The sequence below is a fragment of the Tenrec ecaudatus genome, chromosome 6 (genome assembly GCF_050624435.1).
Source record: "Tenrec ecaudatus isolate mTenEca1 chromosome 6, mTenEca1.hap1, whole genome shotgun sequence".
NCBI classification, from domain to species: Eukaryota; Metazoa; Chordata; class Mammalia; order Afrosoricida; family Tenrecidae; genus Tenrec; species Tenrec ecaudatus.
The window spans coordinates 88,538,998-88,553,555 of record NC_134535.1 but is presented as its reverse complement, the minus strand read 5'-3'; the positions used below and the strand labels follow the sequence as shown (position 1 = coordinate 88,553,555).

Sequence of the window (14,558 nt, the reverse complement as noted above, 5' to 3'; positions counted from 1 at the left end):
CCCTGCGCATCTCAACGTGCTTTCACTCTTCAGACTCGGTCGGTTGCCTGCTCTGACTTGGGATAGCCTTTTTGGATGGAAGTGAAAAAGCCAGAACTGGGGAAGGGGGTCCCCCAGAGCAGCAAGCCAGACCCCTGGAAAAGCATCCCGTTTCTGTGACGCGGTTGAGGGGCCCCCTCGATGCTCCCAGGGTGCGAGCTCTCCTCGGCCGCCTTCGCCTGCATGGACACAGGCGCCGCCTCCGGAGGAATGCTGCTGCGAGACGCCTTCTCCCGAGCCTGGTGCTTTCCCTTCCAGGGATGCTGGGGGGTCTTGCTCAGCCAGGCGCCTAGGGGGTCCCTTCGTTGTGGGAGACTTGGTGCTGCCGGAAAGGCAGGGGTTTCTAAAACAAAGAGTGCTGAAGAGACAAACGCTCCTTGAATTAGCGAATAAACAAAGACGATTGACCTACTGCTCTCTTCCTTTGGGGGACGTGGGAGACGCTGGGCAGGGCCCAGAGTAAAGGGTTGAATGTGACCATAATTTTTGCTTTCAATCTTTTCCTGAGGAAATCTGTACAGCTATCTATTTCCGTGGCACGTGAAACTGCCCGTGCCCGTCTGCTTGCACCAATGTTCATAATTGACAAGGGTGGACCCGATTTCCCCTTTAACTGCAGCTCCCCACCCCAAGCCTTCTGGTCAGACCAGTCTCACCTAAACAATACTCTTTCCTGCTTTAGTGCCCTACAACATTCCCCCCCCCTCCCCCAAGCCCGCCCCAAATGTCAACATCACTCAAGCCTTAGTCAGTGATCCTGGAGAAAGTCTCCCTCCGCCTTAATCTAACTTACCATCTCAGGGCTTTCATTTGCAGCTAGAGTTTTCTACAACTGGACCGTGCAGGATTTTAAAAGCCCTGGTTGGTTTGTACTCAAAACTGTTCAAATTTGTGGTTTTCTCTCCTATATAGGTGATGAATTCCCTGGGGACACATTTGTAATTTAACACAAATCGGAGCTGCAAATATTTGATTATTTTCTGTCCACACATATTACACAGTCGCATCAATCAACTGGTCAGGAGAACAATCTTGAGATGTGTATTGGAGGGTGAGAGAGGAGTCTGGGGAAAAGACTTTAGAACAAGTTTCAACTAATAAAGATCAAAAGGGCTGGAACCCCCTTTCCATTCCAGTGAGTCTCTGGCACAGCCTTAGCAAGGTGCTGTGGAAGTCCTCAGGCCAGTGGCTGTCGCAGGCAAGTCACAAAGAGACCCCCTGCCCTTCAGACTTTTTAATGGTTTACATCGAAACGCAAACTTACGGGCAAAGCAATTAAAAATTCGGAAACCAACTCACTGCCATTGAGTCAATTCTGAGTCATGGCGACACTGCAGGACAGAGTAGAACCACCCCTTCGGATTTAAAACACAAACTCACTGCCCTCAAGTCGATGTCGACTCATAGTGACCTTATAGGACAGGGTAGAATTGCCCCTGTCCGTTTCCGAGACTGTAACTGTGTAAGGGCATATAAAGCCCGGTCTTTCTCCCGCAGAACAGGATCGGGTTTCAAACTTTGAATCTTGCAGATTGCTAACCACTACACCACCAGGGTTCACTCCTTTGGGTTTAGAGGTTGTCAATTTTTACTGGTGCAGGAAGTTTCATCTTTCCCCCTCAGCGCAGACAGTGAGTTTGATCAGCTAACCTTCTGATTAGCAGAACCACACACAACCCTGGACACCGCCAGGGCTCCTTACCCAAGCGCAAGATCTGTAAAATTGAGGGCAAATTGGAGATCAGGACGACAGCGGTTGTTTAATTTTATCTTAACTCTGTTGGACCAGAACCTGAAGAGGAAATGACCAAAAAAAGAAAAGTGTTCAAATATTCATTTTTCTCACACCAGTTTGATTCATGATTTGAAGGGCCAAGCTGAGGCTCATTTGCTGACTCAGTGACATCCTACTGAAGCCTACTGTGTCCTGGGGTCTTGCTTTTACGGTCTGCGCTAGGATGCCTTGCACCCAGTACTCTCATCTGATTCCTGAGGAATTGAACCACCAAGTAGCTGTGGATCAGAGAGCAATGTCTAGAAGAGCCACATTTTCCAAACTGCAGAATGGACATGGTGGCGGCATGTGATCGATTCGGTGGATTGCTATTAGCTTGCTGTTTCTTTAATGAAATAGAACAGAACCACACCAAAAAAACCCCACTGCCTTCAAGTCAATTCTGACTCATATAGACACTATAGAGTTCCGAAGGCTGTAAATCTATTATGGGACCAGACAGTTTCATCTCCCTCCCATGGGATAGCTGGTGGGTTTGTTTGTTGTTGTTGTTTCCTCCAGGGGATAGCGCGAACACAGTCCGCTACTACCAAGAATTATGCAGTCGAGTTTCCCACATGTGAGGAAATCGCAGGGGTCAGAACATCCAGAGTGCAATGGGTGAGCCTCGCCCTGGGAAAACCACCGTCATGATCATGGTATCTTCCCTGACAGGTAAGTATAGCTGGTGGGTTTGAACTGCCAACCTTAAGGACAGCAGTCCAATGCTTACTGTACAGTGTGGCACCAGGTACAGAATTTTTAAGCAAACTAATATGACATATATAATCATGCCAAGTGTTATTCTGAGTTGTGATGTAAAACATATTTCTTTTCTTTTTAAATACTTTTATCGGGGACTCTTACATCTCATTTCACAATCTATACATTCCTTCCACATATGCCATCATCATCTTCAAATCATTCTCTTCCCACTTAAGCCCCTGATATCAGCTCCCCTCCATCTTTCTTTCCCCTGCATTCCCACTCAACCCTTGATATGTTATAGATTATTTTTTCCATATCTTACATCATCCTCTGTCACCCTCACCCACTTTTCCATTATTTGTCCCCCTTGGAGGGGGCTCTAGGTTGATCCTTGTGATCGATTCCCCCTTTCTCTCCCCACCCTCCCCTAAGTAAAATGTATTTTTTTTGGTAAAATGTATTTTTTATTGTGGTTTCATGTGAAAACATTTTGAAAGCTGCCAAGAGCAAACCTTATCACTTCTCTTAAGACAGGAAAACAGTTATAAATATCAGTTGTCAACTTTGAATTTTCAGGAATGGCCTGTCCAAGTGGGTCATTAGAAGTCCTTTGGTGGCAGTAGATAGCAATCTTCTCTAGGTATGTGGTCACTATCACCTGATAAACTATGAATGGATGGGGTTGGCTTGTGAGGTCTGTAATTAGTTTGCCTTCTCAATTTATTGCTTGCCTGCTGGCCTTTAGGATAATCGTCAGCATTCTATTGAACATTCTATTGAATTTGCCATCAGTAACTTTACACATTAAATTACCTTCTCCCTACCTCTGTTTCCAATGGAATAGTTTAGAGCTCCGGAGTTGGCATTCATAGTTTTATCTTCTATGGCCCAGGTTGCTTTCCCTGACTAATCATCCTTTATCCCTTGCTGCCCCCAAAGAATCTCAGCTCTGGTATTCACACCCATTTGTAATCCCTTTCTCTTGACTGTGGGCTGGATCTAATGCCTTGCTTCTAGTGAATGTTGCTGCTGCTGTTAGGTGTCCTTGAGTCGACTTCCATTCAGAGACCCTATGCACAACAGAACGAGCCATTGCTAGGTTCTGCACCAGCCTCACACATAGGTACACTGAAGCCCATTGCTTCTAGTGAACAGAACTGGGCAAAAGTGATAGCTTGTCACTTCTAGGATTAAAAGGGGGCGTGGGGTGGGATTCTGGCTCACATTTTGCACAATAATAAAGCCCTCATGTGCTTTCAGGGAAATCAGCAGCCATCTTGTCCACTGTTCCAAGGAGAGCTACGTGGTCTGAAGTCGCTGGCAAAAGCCTGGCCGGGACCAAGGCCCACCAATAGTCACATGAATAAGCCCGAAAGCATCTCCTGCCCAATCACACCTGGAGATGAGGAGAGCCCAGTAATACCTTAGCCAGAGCTCCCAGCTAAACCCATCCCAGATTCCTGACCCATAGAAAGTATGTGGTATAAAGGTTTGCTGTTTTTAAAGTCACTCCATGTTGGTGCCATTTACTCTGAAACAGATTCCCTTCGACATATCCTATGCTTTTGCCAAAATGCATCACTCAGGGTTTTCCATGAAGAACATTTCCCCCACTTCTTCGAATGTCCTCCATGCTTCCCCTTCCGTGCCGATCCTATTTGTCTACATTCTACCTTACTGTGGAGTTCTTCCATGCATCCTGGATGTTTCTGCTCGAAATGAACCTTGTTCTACTTTGAATTTAGTTATTTATTAGTATCCATTTGTGTTTGTTTTATTATTTTTTTACTTAAAGTTTTTATAGTATCCATTTGTAATACTGTACTTTGCCTGTCTGTGCATGAGACTGTGCATTAGTATTTTCATAGGGCAGACTCTGGCTAATCACTCTAGCTAGCCCAATCATTTGTTTAAAAAAAAGTGATTTTTAAGTGGATGAATTACATGTTTTTTTTTAAATTTAGAGTAGTCACAACTATCTAAAGCTATTTTAACTTATTTATTTATTTGTTTGTGTGTCTATTGCTTGTCTCCTTCACTAAGGCATACACTTTATGAGGGCAGGAATTTAACCAGTTTCAATCACTGCCAGTTCTAGAACCTAGTGAGCAGTATCAGATGATGCATTTTTGCTGAATGAAAGAAAAAAGGAGGAGGAGGAAGCAGCAACAAATAGTTTTGAGTTTCTGAATGACCAGGAGAAAACATAGTTTAATAGGCATCTACCTAACTCTAAAGCAGTGGTTCTCAACCTTCCTAATGCTGTGACCCTTTCATACAGTTCCTCATGTAGTGGTGACCCCCCCAATCATAAAATGACTTTTGTTGCTACTTTATCACTGTCATTTTGCTACTGTTATGAATCAGGTGACCCCTGTGAAAGGGTCATTCGACCCCCAGAGGTTGAGAACTGCTGCTCTAAAGGAACTTTGGTGGATTGTAGAAGTTGGCTGCTAACTTGAAGCCCAGCAATTCAAACCTACCGGCTACCCTGTGGGAGAAAAATGAGTGTTTTTGTTCCTGTAAATTTTTACAGCCACAGAAACCCCCAGGGACAGTTCTGATTTGTCTTAAAGAGTTGCTCTGAGGTGGAATCTTCATGGCAATGTGTTTTTGGTGTTTTGGTATCTTATCCTTGACTAACCTAAACTTTTATTTCCATACCCAAACAGTTCTTTCCCCCAATCTTTCCAACTTAGAAAAGTATCACCACCATTCACTGGAGGACTCAGTTCCCAAACCAAGAAGTCACTTAGAGTGCTCTCTATATTGGAACATCTACCCCATTAGAAAGTCTTGAGGACCCTGCCTCTGTATTCAGAATCTTGCTAGTTTTCAACATTCCTACTGCTCTCTCTCCAGCTCAAGCCACCTGTACCTCTATTTCTCTCCTGGAGCCAAAGAAGAGCCACAGCCGAATTCGCCTCCCTGCTCCCATTCCAGGTGCTCATAGCCCATTCTCCACCCAATAGCAAGAATGATCTAAGAGCATGAATCGAGCCCTTTGCTTAAAGGAATAAAGCTTTGTTTAAAGCCCCCCAGTGACTCCTTAAACCTCACATCTCGTTCGCCGTGTCTTACATGATTGTGTCCCTCCCTATCTCATCCTTTGCCACTCTTTGGCTATATTTGCACTATGTAACAATCATGTTGGCCTTCTTTCTGTCCAACAAAGCAAGTCATTCCATTTTCAGAGCTTAGCACTTACGTTGCTGTCTGCCTAGAGATCTTCTTCCCTCTGTCTTTGTGTGCTTACTTTATCTTTTAGGCTTCAACTTAATATCATTCCCCTCGTTAAACACACACACACACACACACACACACACACACACACACACAAAACAAACTTTGAAGATTGCTGCACCCAATCTCAATTTTCCCTGTTGTCCTATTTAATTTTTCATGGCAGTTTTCATGACATGAAAACACATCGTTTAATTACTTGTTTGCTGGCTGGTGATCTGCTCCCCCTCCCGGTATCTTGCCTCCCGAGTCTCTCTGGAAAAGGAGCTGCATGAGGAAAGAGTAGTTCACGAAATATTTGTGGAGTTAAAACAGTTGATTTTATCCTTCAGTACCAAGCACGCAAACATAATATACTCCGGATAAAGGATCTGTTGACTTGGATGAATGAGGGAATCTGTCATACAAAGGCATCTCAATACAGGAGGGAAGATGAGATGTATCGGCCCTGTAATTTCTAGTCACGATCTGTGGCATACTCTTTGAGTTCAGACTCCGCTTCATTGTTTTTGTCTTTCCAAGGTGGATAACAATATGGCCAATTCTGCCTTCCTCAGTAGGCTGTTAGATCCTTTTGTATATTTTGTCCTTGGGATCATGCTTAGTAGGCACTCAAACCACAGCTGTTAAGCCTAAAGAAGTGTTGGTGCCTTTGTGAGCAGCCTACTGAATTTCACATGCTTTTCTAGCATTGAATGACACCTTATTAGGCACCCATTGTTGCCACACATTTCTTCCAAACTTATGTATGAAAACCACCACCACCACCCCAATGCTTTCTCAATGTGTCTAGGGGGCAGGACTTCAAGAGCAGCTCAGATGGGGGATTCTGACTTGGTGCGTCTCATCAGCAGCAGTTGACTGAGACTGTCTAGTCATCCTGTGCCGGAACTTGGAAGATCTGCTTCCAAGATGGTTCATTCACATGCTCACAAGGTGCGTTCGCTCCGTGAAGATTTCTCCACAAGCCTGACTGAGTTCCCCACAGCCTGAGTGTCTCCACAACATGGTAGACAGTTTACCGCAGAGCAGTGATCCAAGAGCAACTGAGGCAAAAGCTACCATGTCTTTATGGTCTAGCCTTGGAAGACATCCATCATTACTTTCACCATATTGTATCTGTCCCAGACGCAAACCCTGATTCAATGTAAGAGTGGGGGAGGGGGCTTGTTGAATACCATTTGGAAGCAAGGATCCCTGGAGCCATCTGGAGGCTGGTGATCACAGTGGTTGTCAGCAGTTGGATGATTTTTATTGCAAGAAATAGAATATGAAATTACAAGTGAATTAATTAATAAGGGCACTAGTACCTCACCCAATAGGATGTTTGCAGATAGGGCAGTTCGGGGGTTAATGCTTGGCCTCGATAATCTTAAGGACTGAGAGCTCTCCATCTTTTCACTTGGAGGATTGTCCCTGCGATGGTCAGATGTCCACTGTTGTGGTCTCAAGAGTCATTTGCAGACAGGATCACGCACAAACCAAAACAAACTCACTGCCATTGAGTCGATTCTGACTCACATCGACCTTACAGGACAGGATAGAACTGTCCCCAGGGCTTTCCAAGACTATAACTCTATGGGAGTAGAAAAATGTCATCTTTCTCCCACAGAGCTGCTGGTGGTTTCAAACTGCTAATCTTGGGGTTAGCAGCCCAATGTGATACCACCATACCATCAGGGCTCCTAGATCACATTCCATAAAAAAGAAAGGAGTGTCTGCTTGTATTGTGAGAGAGAACAGTTCCTGAACCCCGAAGCTGTAGCTATTGCAGATCCCATAGGCCAGGATTGGGTCACATGATCACACATTAAAACGTATCTTGTATTGTGAATCTATATATTTACCAGTGTTTTATAAGCGGATGTCTCATTTCTCAACAAGAAAAAGAAAATGATACACATGAAATTCAATTTTAGAAATTACTTTTAAATGGTTAGATGGTTTTACACATATTTTAATGTGAGTAAATTCCATTCTGTCCAGACTATAGAACTTTCCAGGAACATAAGAACAATTATGAGATGGCCCGGGACCAGATGGTCTTTTATTCTGCTGTGCGTAGTCAGAACCAACTCAATGGCATCCGACAACAAACACGGGATCAGTATTGATTTTCTCTCATTACCTTCTTAAATTCAACAACAACAAAGGGTGGTATTTTGTGAAGCATTTGCAATACAGTACTTTTAAAAATCATTTTATTGGGGGCTCATACAATTATCACAATCCATCCATCCATCCATTGTGTCAAGAACATATGTACATCTGTTGCCATCATCCTTCTCAAAACATTTGCCTTCTACTTGATCCCTTAATATCTGCTGCTCATTTTCCCCCTCCCTCCCCACTCCCTCCTCCCTCATGAACCCTTCCTCATTCATAAATTATTATTTTGTCATATGTTACACTGTCCGACGTCTTTCCCTCATCCCCCACTCCCCCCGCCCACCGTCTTCTCTGCTATCCCTCCCCCAGGGAGGAGGCTATACGTAGATTCTTGTAATCAGTTCCCACTTTCTTACCACTGGTACTGGAGGAGTAATCTGTCCTGGATTACCTGTGTTTCCAGTTGCTTTCTGTGCCTACGTACATCTTCTGGTCTAGCCTGATTTGTAAGGTAGAATTGGGATCATGATAGTGGTGGGGAGGAAGCATTTAAGAACTAGAGGAAAGTTATATGATTCATCGTTGCTATGCTGCACCCTGACTGGCTCTTCTCCTCCCCCAAATGCTTCATTAAGGGGTGTCCCGTTGGCTATTAGTGGACTTTGAGTCTCCACTCTGCACTCACCCACATTTTCAATGATATGCTTTTTTGTTCCTTGATGCTTGATACCTGATCCCTTCGACAGCTCGTGGTCACACAGACTGGTGTGTTTCTTCCATGTTGGTTCTGTTGCTTCTGAGCTAGATGGTCACTTGTTTATCTTCGAGCCTTTAAGACCCCAGGTGCTATATCTTTTGATAGCTGGGCACCATCTGCTTTCTTCACATTTGCTTATGCACACGTTTGTCTTCAGCAATCGTGTCGGGAAGGTGTGCATCCTAGAAGGAATACAGCACTTTTATATGACCTTTGACACTATGGTTTTATAACTCCCATTGGCCAATTACATGAGACTATACAAATTAGGTGCTTATGGCTGACCAAAATCACAGATGTGAGTTTCCATATACATGTTTACCGATTATTCAAAATGTGCCAAGGTTAACCTAAGAGTCAAGAAATCGAGCTAGAGGACGTGTGCATGTGTTCCTGCCAGTCTATAGGAAAGAGCGAACTGGTCCACTGGGTTTCCAACACTAGAGTTTCATGACTGGAGTTGATAGCATCTTTTTTTTCTCTCTCAGAGTACTTGGCAAGCTTGAACCGCCAAGCTTGGGATTAGCTGTCCAATGCTTAACTCATGTACGGTAGGGGTCCTTATTTAATAGTATCTTTGCTCCAGTCATTGTGGAAGATAAGGCTTTTTGCTCCTGTAAAGACTCAGTTTGGAAACCCACAGGGGCAGTTCTACTCTGTCCTATAAGATGACTTGATGATATGTGGAATCCCCTTGATGGTATACAGGTGTTTGGTTTTGTTTGTTTTTTTTAAAATGCTCTATTCATTAGCATTTGACTGCTGATGGTTCAAATCTAAAGTTTGCTCAAGAGGAGAAAAATGTACAAGTCTGCTTCCTAAAGATTTCAACCTTGAAAAACCTTGCGTGGCAGTTCTATTCTGCCCTATGGTTTGCTGAGTTGGAATTGACTCCACCGAAATAGGTTTGATGCTTTCTTTTACATTTCGTTATTCTGAAGAATTAAAAAGTTCAGATTCTTAGAATATCCCGAAAAAGGCTTAATTGTCAATGCTCCGTCTTGTCCAAAGAGAAATGACAGAGTCGATGTGTTCTAACCCCAAACACTCTCCGGTCACGATGATCTGCATTCTTGGCCTTCCATCAGTTTCTCGATCTTTCATTGCCCAGGGTGAAGATACTAGAGATTTATTAAAATTAACATACCTGCAATTCTGGTTCTTAGGTGAAGTTTTCTCATGTAGACCTCACACTGTTTGGCTGAAATACCTGGCACTGTATTTCTGATTAAGGTGCTTGCATCTGGTTCCAAGTAATCTCATGTTGGGCCCCTGGAGCTAAGCCCACTTTTCAAACCTTCCTCTCCCCACTTGAGCGACACTCATCAGGAGGAGCGTTCCAGAGCCAACCACTGCTGCCACTGTTGCATGTGTGTCCTCTTGAGGTGAACCACGTGCTCAGCACTCCCTTTTGAATGAAATAATGTCATTGTCTGTCCCCTGCCCGGGGTGGGTGAGGTCAACACTCCCCAAATTGCTGGCTCAGGGATAAATTTTGTTGGTGGTTGGGAAAAGTAAGTGAGGAATGTTTTGGAAAAGGGAAAACAGCTCGCTTATTCTCCGGGTGGCTGGCTCAGTGGGAGTGGGTAAGGCTCACTGGGGCTGTGTTGGTGCTTTGTTTCAACCAGGGCGCCGTGCGCTACAGGCGAAGCCCAGTCCCGGTCTGCGGCGGCTTTCCTTGGGTGCTAACCCGGTCTCGGGGGTGTCAGGGGCAGGAGGGGCGAGGACAGGACGGAGGCGCCACGCCGCCGGCCCTCGCCTCGCAGGACGCCAGCCCACTCCGCACAAGGTCGGGGGCAAGGCCGCGCGGGGCTCCGCGCGCCGTCCGCCCAGGGGTGAAGGAAGCGAGGGCGCAGGGTCGAGGCCGGCGGGCGCGGGCGGCGCCAGCCCGGAGGGGCCGCAGCGGGCGGGGCGAGGGTCCCGCGGGAGCGTGGAAGCTCCGCAGGGGCGGGGCCGGAAGGCGGGGAGCGGGGGACGGCGTCGGCGGGGAGGGGTGACGTCGGCCGGCGGGGAGGCGGGGCCTCCTGCGCGCAGCCTCAGTAGGGCTCCGGTAATTTTCCACTCACACTCGGCGCGCCGGGGCCGCCGCGGCGCAGCCCCGCTCCTGCGCACTCCGGGCCCACGTGACCGTGACTCACCAGGTGCCGCCCCTCGAGCCTCGCTGGGCGAGGGGGCGAAGGGAGTAGGGGGGAGGAGGACAAAGCGGGGAGCGGAGCGGAAGGCGGGGCGTCCGGAGGGAAGTGATGATGGAGGATGGGAGCAGTGAGCGGGCTTCCGAGGTGCGCGGCGCCTCGGCGGCGTCAGCCACGCGTGGGGCCGACTTGTGCGGCGCTCGCCGGCGACACGGAAGCCGAGGGGCTCCTGGAGCGTCAGGGCTCCTCCCGTGGCGCTTTCCGGAAAGCCGCGGGGTCCCTCGAGGCCCCCGGGGGTAGCTGGCGGGGACGCGCCAGGACGGGAAGGATGGCCGGCCGCGGAGCATGAAGTCCGGGAAGCGGTCACGCCCGGCTGGCACCTGCCCGCGCTTGTCGACGTGGCTCCTGACGTGCCGGCCGGCGGTCGAGCCAGTGCCTCGCCCGAGGCCCGAGGGCGCGGCCCGCGGTGCCCTGCAGCCCCACGAGGCACTGGGATGTCCGGTCGAAGCCCCGAGGCTCGGGAGCATCCCGCCCCTGGCCTGCAGCTGGGTCTGGGCAGCCAAGATGGGCTCCGACCGCGATGCAGGGCTGAGTTAGACGCCGCGCCGTCCCGCCCTAGCTCTGCACTGAGAAGGAAACATGTATTACGGAAGTACTCAAACCATAACCGCGTATCCTTTCACTAGGTTCTTTCTAGTAATTGTGACCTTTCTCACTCGAGTCGTTCCATTAAAGCCCTGGAAGCAAATAATTAAAAAACAAACACGAGCAACAACAAAACCACCTTGAATTAGCAAATGGAGAGTTTGTGTTTATCAAGTGCCTTTTCTGGGAAGACAGCGTTGTGGGCTGAGCCCTCTTCAGGTTTCCCGCTTCTGGGTACCTTTTTATTTCACCCCATTTTGGGATAAAACGATGTACAAGAGAAAACTGCTGAACTGGCCAAATTGTTATGTTCTCCGTTTGTCTTTTAACGGCTCTGCCAGGCTATGTGTATTATTTTCTGGTAGGTTTCTGTAACTAGAATGATTGTAAACACTAAAAACTAATATATAATGTTTTGGGTAGGCACTTTTAAGTACCTGACAAATATATGAATATTTTTAATCCATCAGATCTGTAAAATAGAGACTATTAAATGCCTATCTACCATTTACACATAAGGGCATTGGAACTTGAAGTGAAATGACGTGCCCGAGGCCAGTCAGCCTCTGAGTAGACAGAGGCACTGAGACACTTGAACCTCCACTGTCCAAGGCTGTGGCCGCTGTTCTGTAGGAATTTCGTATTAACAAACTTGGTTGTGTTGCAGTACTAAATTCAGACTTTGGTGGGACTTTCTCTTTCCCCCTAATTATTTCTTTAGTTTTCATAAAGTTGATTTTGTAGCTAGATCTAAATCAAATTTGGATAGAAAGCCACACACAATTTTTAAAAAAGGAATTCTTATGAAGCAATCATGCATGTTACATGGAAGATGATGATTATGTTTCACCCAAACTCCAAAAAGTCACTGCCATGGAATCAATGCAAAAGGAGCTTACTGTTCCCAAGAGAACACTTATCTTTACACATTTAGCCCATAGCACGTGGTGAACTCTCCAAGAACATGAGGGTGATGCTTTTCAGTCGTCAAACCGTGCACTGCATAATTTGTTGACTGAAATGTATCCAAGAAGGAATACCCTTGATAAAAGGTCTATGTGAAAAAAAAAAGCTGATACCAAGGGCTCAAGTAGAAAGCAAATGTTTTGAGAATGATGAAAACAGCAAATGTGCTTGACATTCAATGGATGAACGTATGGATTAGGATGAGCTGTACGAGCCCCCAATAAATTGATATAAAAAAAGAAAAGAAAAAAGGTCTAAGTCATAATGCCTCTTGAAAAGGAAATTTCCAAAAGAAACACATACCAGACAGGTCCAATAAAAAAGATACTACTATCTTTTTGTTTTTCTAGAATCCTTGAAACCTTTTCCTGGTGCATCAGGACTGGTTTAGGAGCCTCTTGTGTGTGTTCTCATCTCACCAAGGATTGGCCCTTGAGGGGGTACTTGCGGCATCATATCCTCATTGCATGTTCACCTAGGTGTACCATCCAGGAGATTTTTTTTTTTACAGAAACATACATTTAACTGTAGCCAGCAAAGACAAAACCCCTTCAATGATATTTCTCCACCATCACCATTACATGTGTATAAGTGTGAACACTGGTTTTAGTTTGGCTGGTTTCATGCAACCAAAACTTTATTATAAATTAAGCAGACATTTCCACACCATCACGATTATTAGAAGGATATCTATATTGCAAAAATAAATTGATATATTTTCTTTTTCTAGTCAATTTAGGTGTACTACAATTTGGTAGCAAAAATTCTGTTGCATTGTCACCAGTACTTTTCCTCCTCTATCTAAATTTAGCTCTTTATTCACATCCAGGAGATTTTTACATTCCCTCTAGGGAAGGCTTTCTGTCCTGTCTCTGATTTTTTCAGCGCTCAGACATACTTGTTAAGAGAATGAGTTTACACAATTGGTCAACCTTCCCTCTAGGATGGACTGAGTGGGATTTAAAGAGACCCACGAGACCAATGTTCCCTGAGGAAGAGTCTCCCTAGTTTTGCTCACTACGGAACAACTCCCCTCAGTTCTTTTTCTTGCATTTTCTTGAATTCTTTGTTTATTTACCTCTTTACTACTGGATATAAACTGCTTAAGGTCAGAGACTATATTTTATTTGAGTTTGTATATATCTTGCTGCCAATAGCTGTTATGTTATCTTGCACCTAAAATTTGTTGTTTTTGAATTCATTAAATAACAACAATAACAACTACTTTAAAAACCTCTGAAAAAAATTATGCCTGGTTATTGCATTTTTTTTTTCGGTACTGAGGTAATGCATGGTTAGACATTTAATAGCTAAGCAGTGAGCTGCTATCCCCAAGGTCAGTAGTTTGAATCCATCTGCTACTATGAGAAATGAAAGATGAGGCTTTCTGCCTTCGAAACCCAAAGGGGCAGTTCTACTCTGTTCTATAGGGTCTCTATGAGTCCATTTGATGGCAATGAGTATGAATTGGAATTGATTCACTGACAATGGATTTTGTTTGTGCCTTAGAATTTTGGGGTATTTAGAATGATAGAATTGGTGTTTTGTTTTTTAAATGACTGGAAGAAACCTTAGAACGCATTATTCAATATATAGACACTAGCTACATGTGGTTGTTGTTAATGAAAAACTCACTGCTTTGGAGTTGATGCCAACTCATAGTGACCCTATAGGATACAGTAGAACTGCCTCTCTGAGTTTCCCAGACTGTAACTCTTAATGGGAGTAGAAAGCTGTCAAGTCAGTTCAGACTTACGATGGTCCGAGGACTCCACTCTACCTAGTCGGCCAGCAGTCACCCTCCCAGTCATTGCCATGTTTAAGCCTTTGTTGCAACCACTGTATCACTCCATCTTGTCTAGGGTCTTTTTCGATGCCCCTCTACCAAGCAAGGCATCTTTCACATGGACTGATCTCTCTTGGTAATGTGTTTAGAATCTGTGAGATGAGGTCTGAGGTCTCGGTACCAGTCCTGTTAAGAGCATCTGGTTGTATTTTTTTCCAAGATTGATATGTCTGTTCTTCTGGAAGTTCCTATGTTCTTCTGGAAGTCCCTGGTACTTTCAGTATTCTCTGCTAACAACATAATTCAAATGCATTAATTCTGTAGACTTCCTTATTCATTGACCTGTGTTCATATGCATATGAGGTGACTACCCTGTGCCTGGCATTCCTTAGTCCTTAA

At 45.4% G+C, this 14,558-nt stretch overlaps 1 non-coding gene across 1 annotated transcript; it reads right to left on the bottom strand.

Moving 5' to 3' along the window:
- Positions 1 to 2,332: 2,332 nt before the first annotated feature.
- On the bottom strand, positions 2,333 to 2,496 carry LOC142451920 (U1 spliceosomal RNA). Its single transcript, XR_012785024.1, has one exon. It is a non-coding gene; the product is annotated as a U1 spliceosomal RNA (small nuclear RNA).
- Positions 2,497 to 14,558: the final 12,062 nt, after the last annotated feature.